The following is a 22490-nucleotide window of genomic DNA, read 5'->3' on the forward strand; positions in this document are numbered from 1 at the left end:
CAGGCAGGACCTATTATCTTGGCTTAGAATGGACAATAATAATACTCTCATACTTGCAAAACGTCTGATTCTTTTCCAGGTGCTTCTAGATGCATTTGTTAATAACAACTAGAGCCAACATTCATAAGTCCTGTGTTCCATGCACCCTATGAAAGGCTTTACATCAGTTATCTTCTTTAATCCTCAGAACAATCTCAGGAGGTAGAGCCCTTATTATTCTCACGTTGCAGATGAAGAAAGGGGGGGTTAGAGATCAGACCACCTGTCCAAGGCTGGGCAGAGAAGACGTTGTGCGGCGGTCTTCCACTCAGGCAGCTGACATGGGAGGTCATGCTCGGTGTCAAGTTCTGTGTCAAGTTCTTAAAGCGACTTGGGAAGCAGGCCGGGCAGGTGTAGATTCCTCTCCTTTCTTACAGTTGAGGAAGCGGAAGCACAGAGTGTTAGGTGATCTCTGCTCACAGAACTAATCCGTCTGCACTTACAAATGGCAGAACGGGAGGTTAGTGGGAAGCTGCTGTGGACACCAAGCAGCCATCAGGGCAGCTTGTTTGTGCGAAGAGCAGTGGGCTCTGGGTTAAGAGATACGTGTTTAAATCCAGACTGAGACTCCCCAGCTCCTTGACCTTAAGTAATTCAGCCCCTGGGCCTTCATTTATTCTCGTGTAAAATGGGAGAAATAATTCCTCCTTCACAGGGTGAGCGAGGATGATACAAACTAATGACAGAGACGTTCTCATCACGGTAGTGGCCATATGTTATGTATGTGTATGCATGTTATACACACACCATATGTCTATATGCACACACATACTATAACAATACATGCATGATATATAACATGTGTGACACACATGCCATATGTATATGAATTATATGTGAATGCATGTATTGTGTTGTATTATGTATGTGCATATGTATGCTATGTGTTATATGTATGTTACACATATCATGTTATATATGTGTATAAAATGTCCATACAAACTATCAAAGGGTAGAGCCATAAATTGAGGAATACACATGGAAGCAAGGGATATTTGGCTCCTGACAACCTACCCGGCATGAGGAGCTGAATCCCATGTAAGGGTAAGAACTTCTAGGGATGTCAGCAGTGGGCAGGCCGTGCTTCACCCACCCCTGGGCAGGCACTGAACGCCTGCTTATGATATCGAAGAGTTTGGATTTTATATCAATGTGAGGTCTTTATTTTGGAGATGTGCTTCATGGTAAGACTAACTATATTCTAACAATACATAGCCAGGTACACCTTGAGGCAAAGCGTTCTTTGGTAGTACATAAGGTATATTTACATGAGGATAACGATTTCATAAACCAAATAACTGCATCTCTTACAGGGATGCCTTGGTCTGAGTGGTTTTAGGGTCTACTCTTCAACACATTTTACATGTGAGGCCTTTCTCAATCATCCCAGCAGGAAGTAATTTCTCACCCCTCTGAACTGTGGCGGAAGTTATCATCTGTACCATTTCTCTGAATGCAAATTTCCAAATTGAGAGCTCATATATTTTTAAAAGTTCTGTGTCCTTTGGTACTGGATGTGAATGTGTTCTGAGTGAGTTAAGTGACTTTCTGATCCACGTGGTGCCACGGGGTTTCTGCTATTATTTCAAAGCATTGCTCATCCTCTGTGGGCCAGGGGCTCAGCTGGGCACACAGGTACACATAATTACAATGATATACTAAGTCCTCGATGAGGCTGTGTACTAGGTACAATCAGACCTTGGCAGTGACATTAAAAACAAATGTGTTGTTCACACAACATACTGGTAAATGATTCACCTAGGTTATTTTCCTACCTAAAAACCAGAATAAATGAATACAGTAAAGAGGCCCATAGCTAGGATACCTGGGGAATGGAGTTTTTGGTTTCTGGGATTTTGCAGTCAACGGAGAGTTAACCCACATGGTGTTTGTGGTTGTAAAAATGCAACGTAAATATTGTCATCGCTGAAAACACTCAAAGCTCCACTAGGTGGCGACATGTCTCCAGGAAAGCAGAGCTTTCAAATCCAGTCCAACTGGAGTTCAGGGCATTCTTGCCATCATGACATTTCCCTCACTTTTTAGGGAAGGACATGTCTGGAATATATTAGTCACTCAATTCACATTCGTTGAATAAATGTCAAATGAAAAGTTTCATTTTTAAAGGTTCAGTTGAAAATGAGAGATCACCAGAAGTTCAGCCAGAATGTATAAACTGAAATCTCCGAGGGAGGATTTAGCACATTTTTACAATGCTTCACTTGTTTTCAGAAAGAAAACAATAGAGAAAAACAAACACAAATAATAGGGCGATCAGCAACTAAGTACACAGTTTTGTCAAATGAATTTTGCAACCATCAGGGGAGGCAATGTGACTTGCAAATAATGCCTTTGCTTGATTGCACTGTTTGACTTAATTGTTCTACGTTAAAAGTGGTACAAGCTTATTGTAAAAGTATAGAATCTATATATAGAATAGAAGTGAGTACCTCTTCACCTCTTACCCCCAGGTACAGCCCATTCATCCAGTTTTTCGGCTATGCATTTACAAGCGTATTTCCCTTGTAAGAGACACTGAGTATATAAATGGACAACGGCTGATCAGCTTCAAACTGCTGGGATTTGATAAATAACTGCCAGTTTCCCTAATTTCTGTCCCAGCTTCCAATTCAGGATTAACCAGAGAAAGCCACAACGACATGGATAAATCTCAAAATAATTATGCGAAGAGATGTAATAGAAAAAAAGAGTCCATATCCTAGGACGGCATTGATATAAAACTCTGCAAATGCATATTAATCTAAAGTGATAGAAAGGAGGTGAGTGGTAGCCTGGTTGAGAGGTAGGCATCACCATGGGTACGAATGTGTTCATTACCTTGTGTGTGGTGATAGTTTCAGGAGTGTACACCTGTGTTAAAACTTACCAAATTAGCCCTAACCGGTTTGGCTCAGTGGATAGAGCATCGACCTGCGGACCCAAGGGTCCCAGGTTCGATTCCTGTCAAGGGTATGTACCTTGGTTGCGGGCACATCCCCAGTAAGGGGGTATGCAGGAGGCAACTGATCAATGTTTCTCTCTCATTGATGTTTCTAACTCTCTATCCATCTCCCTTTCTTTCTGTAAAAAAATCAATAAAAATATATATATTTTTAAAAAAACTTAACAAATTGTACATTTTAAACATATGCAATGGATTTTGTGTCAATTATGTTTTAATGACGTTTAACTAATGTGTCAAAAATGGTGTGATGTCTGAGATCTGCTCTAAAATATTTCTTGGTGGAGAGAGAAAGTAGGCAGGACTAGAGAAAAATGAAGATTGGCCATTAGTTGATAATAGCTGAGGGATTCATTATCCTATTCTGTGCACTTTAATATTTGAAATTCTTCATAGTATGCAAAATATTGTAACCGATGCTTTGTACATAATGTATTTGTGCCTCTTTGCAGGTTTTTCATCTAGAATAGGGACTGAAAGAGAAATAATGGGTGTGAGATTTTGCATACTTTATTTTCATGAGAACTACCAACTTGTATTCTTAAAAGTTTGTCTTTCTTTTGAGAAGAAGGGAGCATGATCTCTTGGGAGTTGTTGTTTTCTAGTTTTTTAGTTGGAATTGAGATAAAATTCAAGGGAATTTGAGGCTGAAAAGCTCTGATTTTCAAGGTAATGACTTTAAATATCTGTGATTAACTAAAGTGAATCAAAGAGCATTCTGAAACTTTTCATTCTTTTTGTCACAAGTCTTTATGCAGGCAGCTTTGGAAGGCAGAATTGATGTCTTTTGCTCACTGTTCCTTCCATTTGTGCTCTTAAAAAAATGCCACTATTTGAAAAATCTGATTATTCAAGTTTTGGTAGTGTTGAGTCTTGTTTCTAAATGACATCTAGTATTCAACACTCTTTACTTGGATATATTTGATCTCTCTAAATATTTGTGGTATATGTTATTATTATTATTATCATTATATTTACAATTAATTAAATGGAGACACCTAGAATTGAAATAATTTGCCCAAAGTTATGCATCTAGGAAAAACGAGAGCTCAAATACAAACCCAGGGACTCTGGCTCCGGAGTTCATGTCTTTAATCACTGTCTTTTACTTCCTCAGGATTTAATTCTCAGTGAGCACAACAAGGGATAGAAAACTCTTGGTCTGGGACTTCTGTTGCTGAACATGGAGTATTCTGATGTCTCCGTTCTAATGTCTCCCACAAGCACGGCTGTGGCTTGTGCTATGTAGCTTTTATGCACCCTGGCACCACCTCTACGGGGGAGCCATGTGCATCCTAGATATGGTTGGTACTTAATACATTAAAACTGGCAGATGTGTTGGTGCTTAATACATTAAAACTGGCAGATGTTCTAGAAAAATCAGCTGGCTATCATTTTCCTATAGCTGGACATAAAGTCACACGCGAGGGACTCATTTTTTTCCTAATTGCACAGTCACCATGTGGGCGAGCGGTGGCTGTGATCACTTGAGTATTGCCCTGTAGACATATGAGTCTCATCCAACTTCTTGGAGTTGTGCTCAGTGGTCTTGGAAGGCACTGAACCAACATATGACCACAGTGTTGAAAGAAGAAAAATCCATCCATCTACATTATTCTAAAAAAATTTTTCATCGAGTTAGCAAAGGTTTAGGAATAAGGTTAGGCAATTATAACTACCAGTTTACATTTCTAATTAATTCAAAATGTACAATTTCCCTTTTAATTATTTACTTTTATTAAAAGTATATTTTTATTGATCTCAGAGAGGAAGGGAGAGGGAGAAAGAGATAGAAACAGCAATGATGAGAGAGAATCATGATCGGCTGCTTCCTGCATGCCCCACACTGGGGATCGAGCCCATGACTGGGAATCGGGAATCAAACTGTGACCCCCTGGTTCATAGGTCTACGCTCAACCTGAGTTATGCCATCTGGGTCAATTTTCCTTTTACTTATTTCCTCTTACAGCCTGAATTTTCTAGTCAGAAAATTCAGACATTAGGTAATGTACTCCACTTCTCCTACTGATCCCCCAGGGGAGTTCCTCCGAGTGTCAGAGAGCTAGTTCCCAGCTAATCTTTTAGGATCAGTGTGCTTCTCTTGAGGTTGGCTTTGTCTGTGTGCCTGATTGCCCCTACCACATCACAAAGTCCTTGAAGGTATATTTATGATGAAAACTTCTTTATATATCCTAGTGGTACCCCGAGGAGTGCCTTGCACATCACCTTCAGATATGTGTCAAGTTGCATTAAACTCTTGTATGTCTCAGAATTTGAAAGGTCATTGTTAAGTGGGAGAGTCAATGACTTCTTTTGCCCTTCTCTAGAAAAGTGACATTCAGTTAAAAGTTCTGTTTGCTTTTTTTTGGGTCCTATTCATGGTTTCTTCCCTCTCTAGTGTTTATTTATAGGTGCTGAGCTCTGTTCACATTTGCTATCATGCCTCTTCCTTTTCCACATACCATTTGTTCTCCAGTTTCTGTTTATAAGTTCCCCCCACTGAAACCTCCAATGTTAATATGGGAACTCGTCAGTCACCGACGCTGCCATTTTATCAGAAAAATATCGGCCCAGGGGAAGCGTACAGGGCTAGAGGACAGTTCCCTTCAGCCATTTCACTTCCCTGGATTAATGTGGTATTATACAGGGCGATTGAGATAACACAGGATGACTTAGAAAAAGTCACCAAAGGTGACAAAAGTTAGTTCTATTTTTATTTCAGTTTTGTCACCTTTCTATTACTCCCCTCCCCCCACAGTGAGGTTTAATTTAAACATTTAGCTAGCTTGCCATAAACTCCCCAAATCTGCGGTTTCCCAAATATTAAAGTAGATAAGGGCTTTCTGATTGATCCCCGAGATTTTTTCTGCTGTGAGAACCTCTTGGGCCATGATTTGTCCTCCTCATGTGGCCATTGTCCCTTTTCGCAGAGGGCTGCCGTTGGTCAATGCAGCCTCTTACGGGGGTCACTTTTAGAGCTAGACGTTCCCACACTCTTTTACTCTTCCTCTAACTTTTCACCTTCTCCCAAATGTATGAGTAGTTGGCTGGCTCGCACGCAGACACGCAGACACACCCGCCCATGCTCCCTGATGATTGTATGCCTTTGAGGAAATGCACTCTTCTGGTTTTCTGTGAGTCCATGTGGCCAGCAGTTAACTGTACAAAGCAATGTGTGCAGACGAAGGAAAGGGACCAGCGGTTAGCGAAGATTTATTACACATGGAGGAAGTGGGTGGACAGGCAGCTACTACCAGAGCGGGCGACTCTCACCCTCACGTGTGCTTATTTGATGTGCACTTCCCTTTGGAACGCCCCACCTCTGGCCCATGTGTAACAAATACGTGATTTTCCTTTGAGAGTTTAGTGTGTGAAGTTTAGAGCTAGTGTTCGAGCAGGACTCACAATGTGGCTCTAATCAATTTAACTGCTGGTGTTGGTGCATACTTGCATGTTATCCTGGTTCATTCAGTAAGGTTTACGGCAACTTCCCCAAAGCCACGGCCTCAGAGGCTGCTTTCCGTGTTTCTATTCTAGAATGATTTGCTGCCTTCAGATTTCGCTACCTGGGTTTTTCATCCAATTTAAAGGTATCCATTGTGAATAATTGTATCCCTGTGCCTGAAATTATAAATTAATGCCAGCTAATAGACTGTGATTTATTGGATGTAGCCCAGTAACATCACTCCTTTTATTTTACTGAAGTGAATTTTGTTAAGCTCCACTAAGGCTCACAGAGTCCCTCTGGGCCATAACAGCATTAGCCTCATTTACATTCAGAAGTGTACCCACTGAGCCACAGTGCACTGGTTTATCCCTCAGGTGTGGGAGCCATGGTGAAAACATGTGTTTCTTCAACCCTCCGACATTCCACAGAGGTTTTTACTGGGCTGAGGAGCAAAATATCTTGCTCTGTTTCCTTGATGCTTCTTCACGTTCATTCTATATCATGTTCTCACCTGAAGTTACATTAATGGGCATTTATTTGCCACTCGCTATGTGTCCATCAGAGTTAAATACTGTGTGTGTGTGTGTGTGTATCCTAAGCCACTTGACGTCTACTAAGGAGCATATGAGTAAGCGCCATCAAATGGAGATTGTTGCCTTTTTTCTCTAGTGTCCAGACATGCTGGATACACACAAGGCTCTCAATAGTAAGCAGTGTTTGAATAAATGGATAAAGGATATTGTTTTGGTTCAGCAAAGGTTATGGAGTGTCTGAGACCTGCAGGTGTAGAGGTATTTTACCACCATTCGGCAGGATCTGAGATGGAAGCATGGAGTAGGCTTGGAGTGGAGGAAGCTGGGTGGGTGGTGCTTCAGGTAATCACGGGTGCAGGATTTGTGGGCACCGGTGCTCATGAATCCTGGCAGTTGGGAGAAGATTGGAAACGAAGTGGAGAGTTTGGATGCTGTCTAGGATGGAGCTTTCTACCTGCAGAACAAAGTGAGCGTCAGAACGCAGGTGCATGGACACTCAGAACTGGAGATGCTGAGTGCCCTCTACACCTGACAGGAGACTGCCCGCTTCTTTCTCTTAGAACCTTGCGCAGGAGGGAATGTATTACTTCATAGGCGGATAGCTCCACTTTGGTTTTGGTTACAGAAAACTCTTTCTTCTATTGAGGTAAGACTTCTACTTCTTAGTCCTAGTTGTACTCCCTAAAAAGGACTTATGACTATTTCTCTTTCTCTACTGTGGAATGGTATCATCTTTACCATAAATATGTTTCATTCTATATCCCTTTACCTGAACTTCTTGCTACTAAAAGAAATGTGTGCAAATAATATTTCTGGAATCGAATGATTTAAATAGGCTGGGATTTTCTGATTCTTCGCTGTCCATTTGCTTCTTCAGTCTTTACTAGTAGTTGGTATGCATTGGTTTTTCTTTGAATCGAGGTGTTATTTCCGTATCATACGATGCCCTGATCTTTTAAAAAATACACTGATCTAAAGCATACAGTTTGATGAGTTTTGACAATAGTATGCACATCTCTGTAACCACCATTTTGATTAGGATATAAAGTATTTTCATCATCCCAGAAAATTCCCATATGCTCTTATCCAGGCAGCTCTTCCTGAGACAACTGCCTTCTTTCTTTCTTTCTTTCTTTCTTCCTTTCTTTCTTTCTTTCTTTCTTTCTTTCTTTCTTTCTTTCTTTCTTTCTTTCTTTCTTTCTTTCTTTCTTTCTTCTTCTTTCTTTCTTTTCCTTCCTTCCTTCCTTCCTTCTAAATAAATCTTTATTGTTGAAAGTATTACATATGTCCCTTTCTTCTCCCATTGCCCCTCCCCCCTCCTCCCCAGCCTTCACCACCCACTGTCTGTGTCCTTGGGTTATGCATATACGCATATGAGTTCATTGGTTGATCTCTTCCCCCCTCCACCCTCCCTGCTTTCCCTCTGAGTTTTGACAGTCTGTTCAATGTTTCTATGTCTCTGGGTCTATTTTTGTTCATCAGTTTATGTTGGTCATTAGATTCCACATATGAGTGAGATCATGTGATATTTATCTTTCTCTGACTGGCTTATTTTGCTTAGCATAATGCTCTCTAGGTCCATGCATGCTGTTGTAAATGGTAAGAGTTCTTTATTTTTTATAGTTGCATGGTATTCCATTGTGTAGATGTACCATAGTTTTTTTATGTAATCTTATTTTTTTAATTTTTCTATTGATTAAGTTATTACATATGTGTCCTTATCCCCTTGTTACCCCCTATCCCCCACTCATGCCCTCACCCCCCTGTTGTCCGTGTCCATTGGTTAGGCCTATATGCTTGCATTTAAGTCCTTTGGTTGATCTCTCCCCCTTCCCTCCACCCTCCCCTCCCTTCCCTCCGAGGTCCGACAGTCTGATTGATGCCTCTCCATCTCTGGATCTGTCCTTGTTCATCAGTTTATGTTGTTCATTATATTCCACAAATGAGTGAGATCATGTGGTATTTATCCTTCTCTGACTGGCTTATTTCACTTAGCATAATGCTCTCCAGTTCCATCCATGCTGTGGCAAATGGTAGAATTCCTTTTTTATAGCAGCGTAGTATTCCATTGTGTAGATGTGCCATAGTTTTCTAATCCATTCATCTGTTGATGGGCACTTAGGCTGTTTCCAAATCTTAGCTATGGTAAATTGTGCTGCTATGAACATAGGGGTGCATATATTCTTTCTGATGGGTGTTTCTGAGTTTTTGGGATATATTCCTAGAAGTGGGATCACTGGGTCAAGTAGCAGTTCCATTTTTAGTTTTTTGAGGAAACCCCAAACTGTTTTCCACAGAGGTTGCACCAGTCTGCACTCCCACCAGCAATGCATGAGAGTTCCCTTTTTTCCACATCCTTGCCAACACTTGTCGTTTGTTGATTTGTGGATGATAGCCATTCTGACAGGTGTGAGGTGATACCTCATTGTCATTTTGATTTGCATCTCTTGGATGATCAGTGACTTTGAGCTCTTTTTCATATGCCTTTTGGCCTTCTGTATGTCCTTTTTGGAGAAGTATCTATTGAGGTCCTTTGCCCATTTTCTTATTGGGTTGTTTATCTTCCTTTTTTAAAGTTGTATGAGTTCTTTGTAGATTTTGGAGGTTAATCCTGTATTGGATGCATCATTGGCAAATATGTTCTCCCATGGAGTGGGCTCTCTTGTTATTTTATTGATGGTTTCTTTTGCTGTGCAGAAGCTTTTTATTTTGATGTAGTCCCAGTTGTTTATTTTCTCCTTAATTTCCATTGTCCTAGGAGATGTATCCGTAGACATGTTGCTATGAGAGATGTCTGAGATTTTGCTGCCAATGGTTTTTTCTAGGATTTTTATGGTTTCATATCTAACATTTAAGTCTTTTATCCATTTTGAGTTTATTTTTGTGTATGGTGTAAGTTGGTGGTCTAATTTCATTTTTTTTCTTAAACTTCATATTAGTATGCACTCTTTTCCTTTACTGAAGCTTGGCTTCCTTTACTCAACATGCTGTCTTTTGAGATCCGCCTATGTTGTTGCATGTGGCAATAGTTCTTTGTCAATGCTGAGTGGTAGTTCATTGTGTGAATATACACCTTTTGTTTTAATCTTCTTTTGATGAATGTTGGGTGTGTGCCTTGTTCTTTACCTGAGACTTCCCTCAGTGGTCTGACCAGTGCATCCTTCCTCCTTTGTTCTGACCTTGTACTTTCGTTCATCTAACGTAAGACTGCATTAGCTATTACACTGTATGTACGGCACTGTTCACACGGTGATGGATTGAGAAGGGCAGGGCTTTGCCACAAGACTGCTAGAGGCTCAAACCCCAGACCTGCTTCTTGTAATGTATAGGACATCGGGGAAATTATTTTATGTCTCTGTTCCTCTGTAAAATGTGAATCATAATAATGTCTATGTCTCCTTCATGCCCATGGTTAGGACCTGAGGCACTCAATAAACACTAGTTCATATCCATCTTCCCACCTGCTTTCATATTGAAATTGCAATCTCTGAGAGCAGAGATAGGTTTGTCACACCATCTCTCTTTGATGCTCATGAATTTTCATAAACGCATATGTCAGACTTTCACATTTATCCTATTTATTTTCGTGTAAATCCAATCCATCATTCTATCCCATTGAGACCAACTGGTTCTTTACATGATCAGCCAGCGGAGTTGCTATCTGCCTCAACTCTGTCATCTTTGGATTTGATAAGCAGATCATCCATGTCCTCATCAAGTCCCTCTTAATATTTGAACAGAACAGAAACAAGAACAGATTCTCTTAGCATGAAATTAACAACCGCTCTTTAGTTTGAAATTGATCTACTAGTCAATACTCTGGTTGCTGTTGTGCATACAGTTTCAAATCCATTGAACTCTATTATTTTTCAGTTATCTTTTGACAGGATGTAAAGAAATATAATTTTACAAATTGATAGACTTCAAAGGCCTTGGAAATTCTAAAAATATAGAGAGTAAGTTATAATAACCTTCTTTGAATATGTCCTTAATTAATTAAAATGTCCTGGAATAATTTCTGAATAGTTGACTTCATAATTTCAAAATTATAAAAAGTTATCCCTGATCTACTGTACAAAGAATATTACATATGTTTTCCAAAATGATCCTTTAGGAAAAGTGTAGAAATCTGATATTTAATATTCTTTATTTTAACCCTACTTGTCATTTTTTGTGTGCTTTTTATACCCTTTACTTGTAAAATTAATAGATTTCCTAAGTTCTTTTAGTGAATAAAATTGCATCAGATTCTTTCCTTGCATTATCACCTCTAGGATAATTTTAAAATACTTTTCATATCCAGCCAAGAGTAAACAATAAACCAAAGCATACTTTTTCAATGTCTATTACTCTATCATGATTTTTAAAGCATCCTTTTAGTTGATCTAGCCCTCACATGCAGGTCAGGTGTAAATTTACCTAAGAATATGTGTTTGTTTCTTGTGGTTCACATTTTCTTATTCTTGAATATGAGAACTGATCATGTTCAAGAATTGAACAGGCCCTTGATATACAAAGCATTGTTCGTTCTACTTTGAAAGAACATTTTGTTTATTTAAAAGGAAAAAAAAGGTAAGTTGATTTGAATGATTCTTGAGTGTGAGGGGCATGTCATGTATTTTTTAACATCCTCATTATGTAGCATTGTGCTTTGCACAATATAGGGACACAAAAAATCTTTACTAAATTGTATTTAAGGAGAATTAAGTTATTCTTATTGGCTTTCCATGTGTATAATTTGAATTTCATGTCCAGGAATATAGTTTCAGTAGTTTTAATCATTCCCTTACCCTTAAAGGCAGCCTGGAGGGACCTGGAGAGTATTATGGTAAGTGAAATAAGCCAGTCAGAGAAAGACAAGCATCACATACTCTCACTCATATGTGGAATCTAAGGAACAAAACAAACTGATGAACAAAAATGATCCAGAGACATTGAAGAATGCAACAGGTTGATATATTTTAAAGGAAAGGGAGGCAGTGGGAAGAGATTAACCAATGAATTTATATGCATATATGCATAGCCCATGGATAGACAATAGTGAGGGGAAGGCCTGGGGAGTGGGGTGGAGGGGGGTCAATGAGGGGAAAAGGGAGGCATCTGTAATACTTTAAAGAATAAAGATAAATTTAAAAAAAGAAAGGCTGTGAATACAAGAATATAAAAAGAAGAAAGAAAAAAAGAAAGGCTATGAGACATGAAAACAAAAGAGAGGTTTGTTCAGAGCTATTGTCTAATCTGGGAGAGAGATGAAGTGGCTTGGATCAGTTTAATAGAAGAGGAGGTGATGAGAAGTGGTCACAAGGAAGAACCAGACAGAACAGAGCAGAAAGGGAGGACAGCCGCATGGGCTGAAGAGAAAGCACCAAGGTGGAGCTATCCTTCATAGTTATATACCTACTTGTAAAAAGAGCCCAGTCAGTGCTCAGGGATCTGTTCAGTTTTGATTGATATTTTTCCTTCTTGAGAGTTGATTAAAGGAGGAGATGGCATAAACGGCATGGGGGAGGAAGGAGACTGCCACACAGTAAATTCCTATTCCAAGTTTGTAGAATTTACTTAGATGCTTTTCCGGTTGCATCCCTGCAGGACCCAGCCTTCAGGTGTACTTGCCAGCGAATGTGCAAGAATAGGCGACAGTATCTACAAATGAGAGAAAGGTCTGAGAGCACAGTGAAAGGAAAGAACCTTACACATCAAAAGCTCTGCATTTTTATTCAGATATATTCATGAAATTAAAAAAATATTTTGCAAATCCTATCTTCTTCTGTGTAGCATCTAGTATTTTCCAAAGATGATTGCAACAATATCTGCCATCCAACATGGTATTCATTATTTTGTTGTTGTTGCTTTGCAAATAAAGGTTTATTGAAAAACAGTCACAGCCATTTGTTTCCATGTTGTCAGTGACTGTTTTTCCAACTCACTGTTGAATATTTGCTACAGAGGCTATAAAGCCGAAAATATTTACTTTCTAGACTTTTAAAGAAAAAGGTTGCTGACCACTGTGCTAGATAATATGTAAAGAAAGGGACTGCCACAGTTGACTTTTATTACATATTTGTCTGTTGAATTTCTTCATAGTCAGTTCAATGACTACAGACTTTATGATACCATGGGTTTATGGTGTCACCAGATTGTAGGTACTTGTGTGGAACTCTGTCCACAATCTTAAAAATAATGTCATTTGTCCAAAAGAAAAGTGTTCATTGAACCGAAACAGTGAATATGTTCCAAATCTTCCTCCTATGCTAGGGATTGCTATCTCACTTACATTCTCCAAATACCTGTTTCCTAATAGTGCACTGTGTCATCTTGATACACACATGCTCTAATGCTCACAGGGCAGCTCTAGTCTTCCTTAAAACCTGTAGTCACTGTTGAGTGGTACCAATGATCTTTGCTTTACAATAACTTCCTTATCTTGATCCATTTGAAAACTATGATCTGCTACTAAGTCTATTTCTCTCACAGGAAATAGGCCTCACATCTCATTAGCAACTTACTCAGGCTGGCCACTTTAAAAATAATTAAATTTATTGGGGTGACATTATTTAATAAACTATAGGTTTATACATACAATTCTATGATATATGATCTTATATTGCATTGTGTGCCCACCGCCCAAAGTCAAATCTTCTTCCATCACTATATATTTCATATCATCTGCTTAAGTATTTTAGTATTTTGAAAATATTGGAGGAAGAAAATGTTCCTTGTCTTCTGTAATTTTGTAGTTGACAATATTTTGCTATATAAGATCATTAAAAGGAGAACAGCTGGGAGGCTGACAGCTTCAAAAAAGTTTGGAATAATACTCATGTAATCAGATTCTCTCAAAAGATAACTGAACAATTAAAAATTTTTTTTCTATACAAATTCCCACCAGAACAATTTTATATAGCAGTTAGAAAAAAATCGTAACAAACTCATGTGGAAATTTTTTTATATTTGTACTTCTTTTAAAAATATTTTTATTAATGTCAAAGAGGAAGGGAGAGGGAGAGAGAGACAGAAACATCAATAATGAGAGAGAATCATTGATTGGCTGCCTCCTGCATGCTCCCTACTGGGGATGGAGCTCACAACCTGGGCATGTGCCCTGATTGAAAATCTGTGACCTTCTGGTTCATAGGTTGATGCTCAACCACTAAGCCACTCTGGCCAGGCTATTTGTACTTCTTGGAAAGGTGATAACTTATAAGAAGGAATGAATGCCTTTGGGATGAGTCTTTGATCTGCACTATTAGATGACCATTATTTATTGCCTTGTTTATTGGATTTCAGAGTCATTTCTTATTGACTGAATCATTCCTTCATTTAAAGATTATTGTATTCACTAGAAAACCCACACTTGTCTTTGAAAGTCTTCCAAAATTGCTCTTTTATGATATCTATCTTTGTTTTATTTTTGTATAATGGAAAGTCAACAAAATGAGGGAAGAACTAACTAAAAAACATTTTTTCATCATCATTGTGGTTATCATCATCATTCTTACCATTGTCAATAATATATTTGCAATGAACTTGAAGGCTAGAGCTTTAGCATGAATTATTATTATTTTTAGCTTTTGCATTTCAAGTAGATAGTTTTAAGAGACATGCCTATTTACATGTGAGTTATCCTGGTAGATAAATCAGAGATCATAATACTAAATGTAATATCTAAGAGTATTATAAGGATTTGTGATGCTTCTTAGAGGACCTGAGGTCCATAAACCAATGAATAGTTTACAGTGAGACATAAATATCACATATAAAGTATGCAGTCTTTTCTTAGTGGAAAATCTTGATGTGTTTGAGTTTGGCAGTGATAAAAGTATTGTTCTCACACATTTTATATGGAGATGGCTTTAGTTTTCAAATGTGTATAAGTGAAATTTTTACACTCTTAATTGAGCTGAAGGTATTACTGATCTAGAGAGGGGGCAGCAAATGAGGATCATTGAGATTCCTCTTAAGGGAAACCTTATGGATCCCTGCTTAAGATCTGCCTCCTTCCCTGAAAATTGTCTGCATTTGGAAATGATGGGACCAGGGAGAAATTCACTTAAGAAATGACCAGGAGAATGTTCTGAAATAAAATGAGAAAGCCCCCAAATGAATAATTTATGACTGAATCTCATCCTAAATTCTCATTTTCTTGAGAAACACATGAGTAATCTGCCAGGGATGAGCCACTCTTCTGGAGTTGCCAATCTCAGCTTGTGTTGACATGACAGAGCATTTGCAAGCCCAGTGCATTTTTTTCAAACTCAACTTTATTCAGTCATTTTCCTGAATATCTGCATAGCAAGTCATGCTGATTTGCTCAGCAATAGAAATGCTTTGCACATGCCCTTCTCTCCCAAGGGCCTTGACTTGAGCAGAACTGCCTCAACAATAGCTTTATATCTATCTATCTATCTATCTATCTATCTATCTATCTATCTATCTATCTATCATCTATCTATCTATCTATCTACACTAATAAAAAAGAAAAATGGTAATTGGTGTACGGTGCTACCCTTTTCATTGGCTAATCAGGGCTATATGCAAATTAACTTCCAACTAAGATGGCAGTTAACTGCCAACAAAGATGGCGGCTAATTTGCATATGTAGGCACAATGCAGGGAGGCGAAAGGGAAAGCAGGAAGAAGCCCCCTGCCACTGACAGTGATCGGAAACCCAGGGGGGAGCTAAGAGGTGGGGGGCAGGGCAAAGGCGGCCCTGGGGCCGCCTTTGCCCTGCCCCCCAGCTATGATTGGAGAATCAGGCGCCTTTGCCGCCCTGGCCAGTGATAGCAGGAAGTAGGGGTGGAGCCAGCGATAGGAGCTGGGCACGGTCGAAGCTGGCAGTCCCGGGAGCTAGGGGTCCCTTGCCTGGGCCTAAAGCGGAGCCCACGATCACGGGGCGCTGCAGCTGCGGGTCCCCGCTGCCCGAGCCGGACGCCTCAGCCAGAGGCGTCCTGCAGGGGCAGGGGCGGAGCCCGTGCAATCGCGGCACCCCCCGCTGCCACTGCGGGTCCCTGCTGCCAGGGCCGGACGCCTAGGCCAGAGGCGTTAGGCCTGGGCAGGGGCAGAGCCTGCAACCGTGGGGGGCAGGGGCAGAACAGGAGATCGCAGGGAGCTGGGAGTCCCCTTCCCAGGCCTAATGCCTTGGCCAGAGGCATTAGGCCTGGGCAGGGGCAGAGCCTGCAACCGTGGGGAGCTGGGGATCCCGTGCCCAGGCCTGACACCTCTGCTGGAGGCCTCAGGCCTGGTCAAGGGACTGATCCGGTGATTGGTGATCGGAGGGTGATGAGGGTCAACTCCTCTGGCCGAGGCATCTATATAGATGTATATAGATAGATATAGATATAGATATAGATATAGATATAGATATAGATATAGATATAGATATAGATATAGATATAGATAGATAGATAGATATGTATAGATATATATAGATATATACATATATATGCTGGGGTCCAACCCCAGCAGGTCCAGGGGTCCCCAAAGGTGTGGACGGAGTCGGCGAAGAAGGAATGACACAGAGGCAGCGTTCAGTTGATCAGCATGGTTGGGTTCTCTTGCCTGGTTCTATTGCCAGGTTCTGTAGGTTCTTCTGTAGCCAGTTTCTGTCCAGGATCTTTTGCCATGTTCTCTCGCTAGGTTCTGTCTCTAGGTTCTGTCTCCAGTTTCTGTCCAGGATCTTTTGCCATGTTCTCTCCAGCAAAGTTCTTCTGTCTCTAGGTTCTGTGTAGGTTCTGTGTCTAGGTTCTGTGTCTAGGTTCTGTGTCTAGGTTCTGTGTCCTGTTGTCTTGTTACATCTGTCTTTATACCAGTTGATTCCAATCCTATCAATCTCTATTCCAAAGGTTAGGGTGTTTCTTATCTCCATTCCAGGGAGTAAAGATTATGTAGCTTAAGCATGATTGTTCATAGTTAAAGTGATTAATTACCCACCTGGCACTTAGTTAAGGGGTTTTATTCCCTCCCTAACTTCAGGGGAAAATCCCTACCTGGGGAAACAACCTTTCTCAGAGAGGTGACCTTGGTTAAAACACATAGTGCCAAGAAGGTGAGCAAACATATTAAGAACAGTATGCCATATATGCCAGGTCCCTTGAAACAGCAAGGATGGACCTGCTCCTGGCATATATATATATATGTATATATATGTTTTCATTGATTTTAGAGCAGAGGAAGGGAGAGGGAGAGAGAACAATATCACTTGTCTCCTCTTGCATACCCTCTACTGGGGATTGAGCCCACAACCCAGGAATCAAACCAGTAACTTCTTGGTGCATGGGATGATGCTCAACCAACTGAACCACACTGGCAGGGCAATAATAGCTTCTTAACATGGCCTCAGAATCTCAATATATGCCTGTAATTCCCTGAAGTTGCAGTCCATGTTCTGCGAGCTTTCCCCTAAGTTCACCATTAGAGTTCATATTGGTTAAAATGCTTGGCTGTGCCCATCCCTTTATGAGGTTTTAAAGCTTCATTTGGTTAACTGCGAGTGGGTGCAGGACAACAGAGACTCTGTCATGCATTTTGCTAGAATGAGGAAATTACTCTCTAGTTGAAAGAATCACCAGCTAGCAGGAGTCAGCCTAAGATTGGCATTTTGCACTGATATTTCTGGGTTGCCTTAAAAATGCAGAAAGAAGTGATGGAATGATCCCAGGGAATATCACTGGTTTCTATTGGATACATCCCTTTCAAAGTAGGGAAAAGGGACATGTGGAAGGTCTCTACATCTGTGTGGTGAGAACAGAGTGGTTATGATTAATATTTTCCCTGATCTACCAGAATATATCAAAGACCTCCATCGAAGGCTCTAGTCACATGCTTTGTGACCACAGTTGCTCTCCAAATAGAATAGTTTTTTGTTCCCAACACAGATGTATGTGCAGTAATTGGCTGAGAATTTTGTGAGAAGTTGGGTGAAAAACATGAAAGAATGCACATACTCTTTGAGAAATTTCAAATTAAATTGCTGCTTTAAAATGGAAAACAGTTAAATAGATGTGTCCAAGGATGTTTACTGCAGCACTGTTTGTAATCTATAATAATAAAAGAGTAATATGCTAATTAGACCAGACGTCCTTTCGAATGACCGTCCGGATGAAGCTGGGGCTGAGAGGGAAGCTGGTGCAGGCCGCCAGGGGAAGGAAGGCCTACTCTTGAATGAATTTAGTGCATTGGGCCTCTAGTGGTGTATAACCTGAAATAACCCAGTTGTTAAGTAATAGGAGACTGATACCTAAGATTGAATAATATGGAGGCATTAAAAGAATGAGTGAGAGCCATCCATATTGATCTGGAAGGACACTCATGACATATTGCTATTTGAAATGAAAAGGTATGCTGTACTTTTGACTCATATAATTCCATTAAAAATAAATAAATAAAACCCCTGTGTCTGTAGATGCCTGAGATGAAAGAAGGTAGGAAAAGATACACCCCCAAAGGCTAACATCCTTCCCTGAAAGGCACGAGATTGCAGCGAGAGGGAGAGTATGAACTGTTTTAGTCTGTATAAATACCTGCATGGTTTGCAGGTGTATGAGTTTGCTAGGCCTGCCGTAACAAAGTACTGCACCTGGGTGGTCTCAACAATTGAAATGTATTCTCTTGGGGTGTTGGAGGTCAGAAGTCCAAAACCAAGGCTTAGGCAGGGTTGGTTTCTTCTGAGGGTGGTGAGGGAAGGATTGTTCCCAGTCTCTTTCCTTAGCTTGTAGAGAGCCAAGTCCCTGTATGTCTTCACAGCATCTTCTCTCTGTGTCTGTGTCTGTGTCCAAATTTCCTCGCTTAGAAGGATGGCGGTCATATTGGAAAAGGGGCCCACCCTACACCAGTGTGACTCCATCTCGACTACTTAAACCTGCAGCAACTTTGTTTCCCAGTAGGTCTCATTCCGCGTACTGGGCGTTAGGACTTCAACATATGAGTTTGGGAAGGGCCATACAATTCAACCTCGAGCAGCAGGTATTACTTTTGTAATTTTGTTTTAAAAAGGGGAAAATGAGGCCACTGCAAAGAAAAGGATTTGGAAGTGGTCGACAGGGAGACACGGATGTTCTAGACTTGGTTCTGCCGCTCTGCGGCTACTCATGGGCAAGTCGTCTCTCGCTGCCCGGGTGAGTTTTCACCTGTAAGGTGAAGGTTGACTTAGCTGCTCTCTAAAGCCTGTCACACATCTAAGCCATCTGCATGTCTATACGAATCAAAGTGATGCATCTCCCCATCATTGTGTCCTGTGCTTAGGACAGCTCAGGTCCTAGATTTTATTTTTATTTTTTCACAGTGACTCAAACCACTTGTCTCTATCCCTTGAAATGGCCCTGTTCCCTAGGTGGTTCCGTTGCCACCAGCCCAGGATAAAATTTGCTGTAATCCCGTGTATTCATTTTGTTCTCTAACTTCCCAAACTCCATCTGACACCCTGCTTTTTATGTTCTCAGACTTTGGGGTGTCTACCTAGCACCTGGATTCTCTAGCAAAGAATTTTCTGTCCCCAGCCAGGGTCTCACGGTCAATCTATAATAGATAAACTATGACTCCTATAGCCAAGTGACTTTGGAGGAGAGTGAATACCTCTTCAAAGAATAACTGCTGGACCAGATTCATCTTAGAAGAGCAAAATCAACCATGGCTTCTCTCCTGCTCACCTGGCTTTGCTGCTCCTTTCTTGTGAGATGCCACTTGCCACATGTCACTGAACTCTCTTAGTTCTGGTCCAGGAAAGTGGCTCGGAGGTGGTTTAAACTGATGGGCCAATGTCTCCCTTTCGGGCTGTGAAAGTCACTCCTGATGATTCCTGGTAGCATCAGTGTCTAAGAGGTGGCAGTGATGTTTCTCTACTCAATGATGCAAGCCCTTGCAGGTCGTTGGATGAAGGGGGTCCTTTCAACAAGACAAAGGAACAACCTTCAAGTGAAACATGGGATTTTCCTAACTTCATCCTAAGGGTGCTGATCACAACAGTTCTGACATGCAGGTGATCCAAGGTCTAATTTCTGGCAGAGGCATGGGGTTACAAATACAGTAGTTTAACAGACTGCTGCTGAAATAGCATCAAGTGCAGGCATAACTTGTTTATTGCCCGTCCTTTATTGCACTTCACAGGTGTTGCGTATTTTACAAATTGAAGGCAAGCCCCTCCTCTGCATAGAGTACTGCTCGTGTTCTTGCAAAACTCACTTTACTACGGTGGTCTGGAGTGGAGTCCGCAGTATCTCTGAGGTATGTCTGCACGTTTGTGTGTGGCTTTGCTTTTAATAGCATACTTTAAATCAGGGAGTAGTGACTGGATGTCATAGTTTGAAGGTGTGTTAAAATGCCTAGGTGGGTATATTGTCAAAATGAGTCTACCTGTAATATATTCTGCGAATCTAACAATGTTCTATGTTTATGGTGTGTTTTTCGAGAATGGCTTTCATTTGGTTTTATTATTTTTACTTCCAGGCATTTCTGAACTATCTGAACTGAGTGGGAATTCAAAACACAGAGATAAATTTTCTCTTAATTCTGGGAGTTAGGGCAATTTGATTCCCAATGATCAATTTGCAACTGGTATTTTCTGGGCAATTAACTCCAAATGGGTGAAGTATGAGAGCCAAGATGGAGACGTGGGGTGGGTTTGGGAAACTGTGAGAGATCCTCCCTGCAGGAGGGTAAAGAGAAAGACCGCCGACTCCGTGTTATGGTTGATTTCCCTAGTGGAATAGCTAAACTGAAGACGGTCGCCGTCTTGCTTGTTAGCTCCTTACCTTATTACTGTGAGGAGTCAGGCCCTGACGCTGGGTTTGATCATTTGGTTACAGTGCTCCTGGGTCGCACATGAGAGGGTTAGCTGGATAAACAATCTCTCTGTGGTTGCAGTGTGGAATGAGAAAAAGGTTAAGTGTGTCTTCTGTTTATGCTCTCTCTGTACAAAGTGATCATACCTGGAAAGTCTTCAGTTGGTGTTGGAATGGTAATGGGGCACTCACTCATATTCTTCTTGAGGACACACGTAACATTGCAAACTACATGTAAACATGTCCATGAAGAAGCTGCTGTGTAGAGCTATGTGGAAAGTTCACTGTGGCTTCATACTTGTCATTGCTCTGACTTTTATATTTTGTGATATTTCCTAGTCTCCTCTGGCTTTATGTCACTGGGCTGTACCGGATGCCATGACTGGTACCATTTAGGAAAAGCGATTAGACTTTGTCTAGAAGACCAAGTCCATTTGGTTCCTTAGGAGCTATCTCTTCTATACACATGTATCCTTTGCCCCCAATTATTTAACTTCATTAAGACTCGGAGCTCGTTGAGGAAAAGGTTCATGACAGTCATCTTTGTGTTCTTCATAGGGCTGATGGCAGGTGTTGGTAGAATGGAATGTGGAATGGAGTGAATTCAGTCAGACAAGTGATTATTTTCAAGGCAAACTTAGTTATTTTAGAAATAAAAGAGTTAAACTTTTCCTTCAAAAGCTTTTTGTGTTTTGATGCAAACTTCATCCTGATGACACGCTAAGTGCTTCTTTAGATGGGTTACTAGAAAGTGTGAAATCGTCGGCTCAGTAAGAAGAGCCCCAGATTTACTTTCGGGTTCTCTCCATTGAATTATGTCCCAGACATTAGCATAGATATTAACAAACAAACAGTCTGAGAGCGAGCCTACTTTAAACATTTCAGCGGAGGGACATTTTCCAGTAAAATCTCAATTGCCTCTCAAGCGTGTCACATCCTTTTAGTTTCCTATCTTACGTTTTTTATTTAGAAAAATTTTTAGTTCTATTAAAGACTAATAAGGCAGAGAAAAAGGCACTTTAGTCGAACAAAACAGTATGCACGGAACACAAGAATCTTTCAGCATGATTGATTTATAAGTGACAAAGACCCGAGAGAAACAGCTACTCGGATTACAGTGTGGAAAAGACTTCGTTGACTAGTATGCATGAAAGCTAGAGTCCTTCTCTCACAAAAGGTAAGCTCCAGAGACAGGCGTCCTGTCTGTTTCACTCCCTGCGTTATTCCTGTAACTTAGAACAGGGAACATAGTAGCCTCTTAACAAATGTTTGCTGAATGACTGAGTGAATGGATGAATAATAATAATGTGATAGACTTTTAATAAGTTGGGTATCAATTGAAGAAAGATATTTTGGATTAACCTTTAGAAAACTGTCATAAGTGTCCCTACTGTCCTGGTTTGGAAGTAAGCGCCTACTTTTATACTGGAATGCAAAAGACAATGATAATATTTAATCTATCTATGTAAAAGCCTAAGTGACCGAATGACCGAATGACCCGGTCAACCGGTCGCTATGATACACACTGACCACCAGGGGAAAGATGCTCAATGCACAGGATCGGGCTCCCTCCTGTCTGGATCGGGCCTGCGGGGATTGGGCCAAAACTGGCTATCTGACATCCCCCAAGGAGTCTCGGATTGAGAGAGGGTGCAGGCCAGGCCGAGGGACCCCACCGGTGCACAAATCTGTGCACTGGGTCTCTAGTCTATCATAAGGCAGATCCCTTTAAA

The sequence above is a fragment of the Myotis myotis genome, unplaced genomic scaffold (genome assembly GCF_014108235.1).
Source record: "Myotis myotis isolate mMyoMyo1 unplaced genomic scaffold, mMyoMyo1.p scaffold_m19_p_9, whole genome shotgun sequence".
Classification (NCBI taxonomy): Eukaryota; Metazoa; Chordata; class Mammalia; order Chiroptera; family Vespertilionidae; genus Myotis; species Myotis myotis.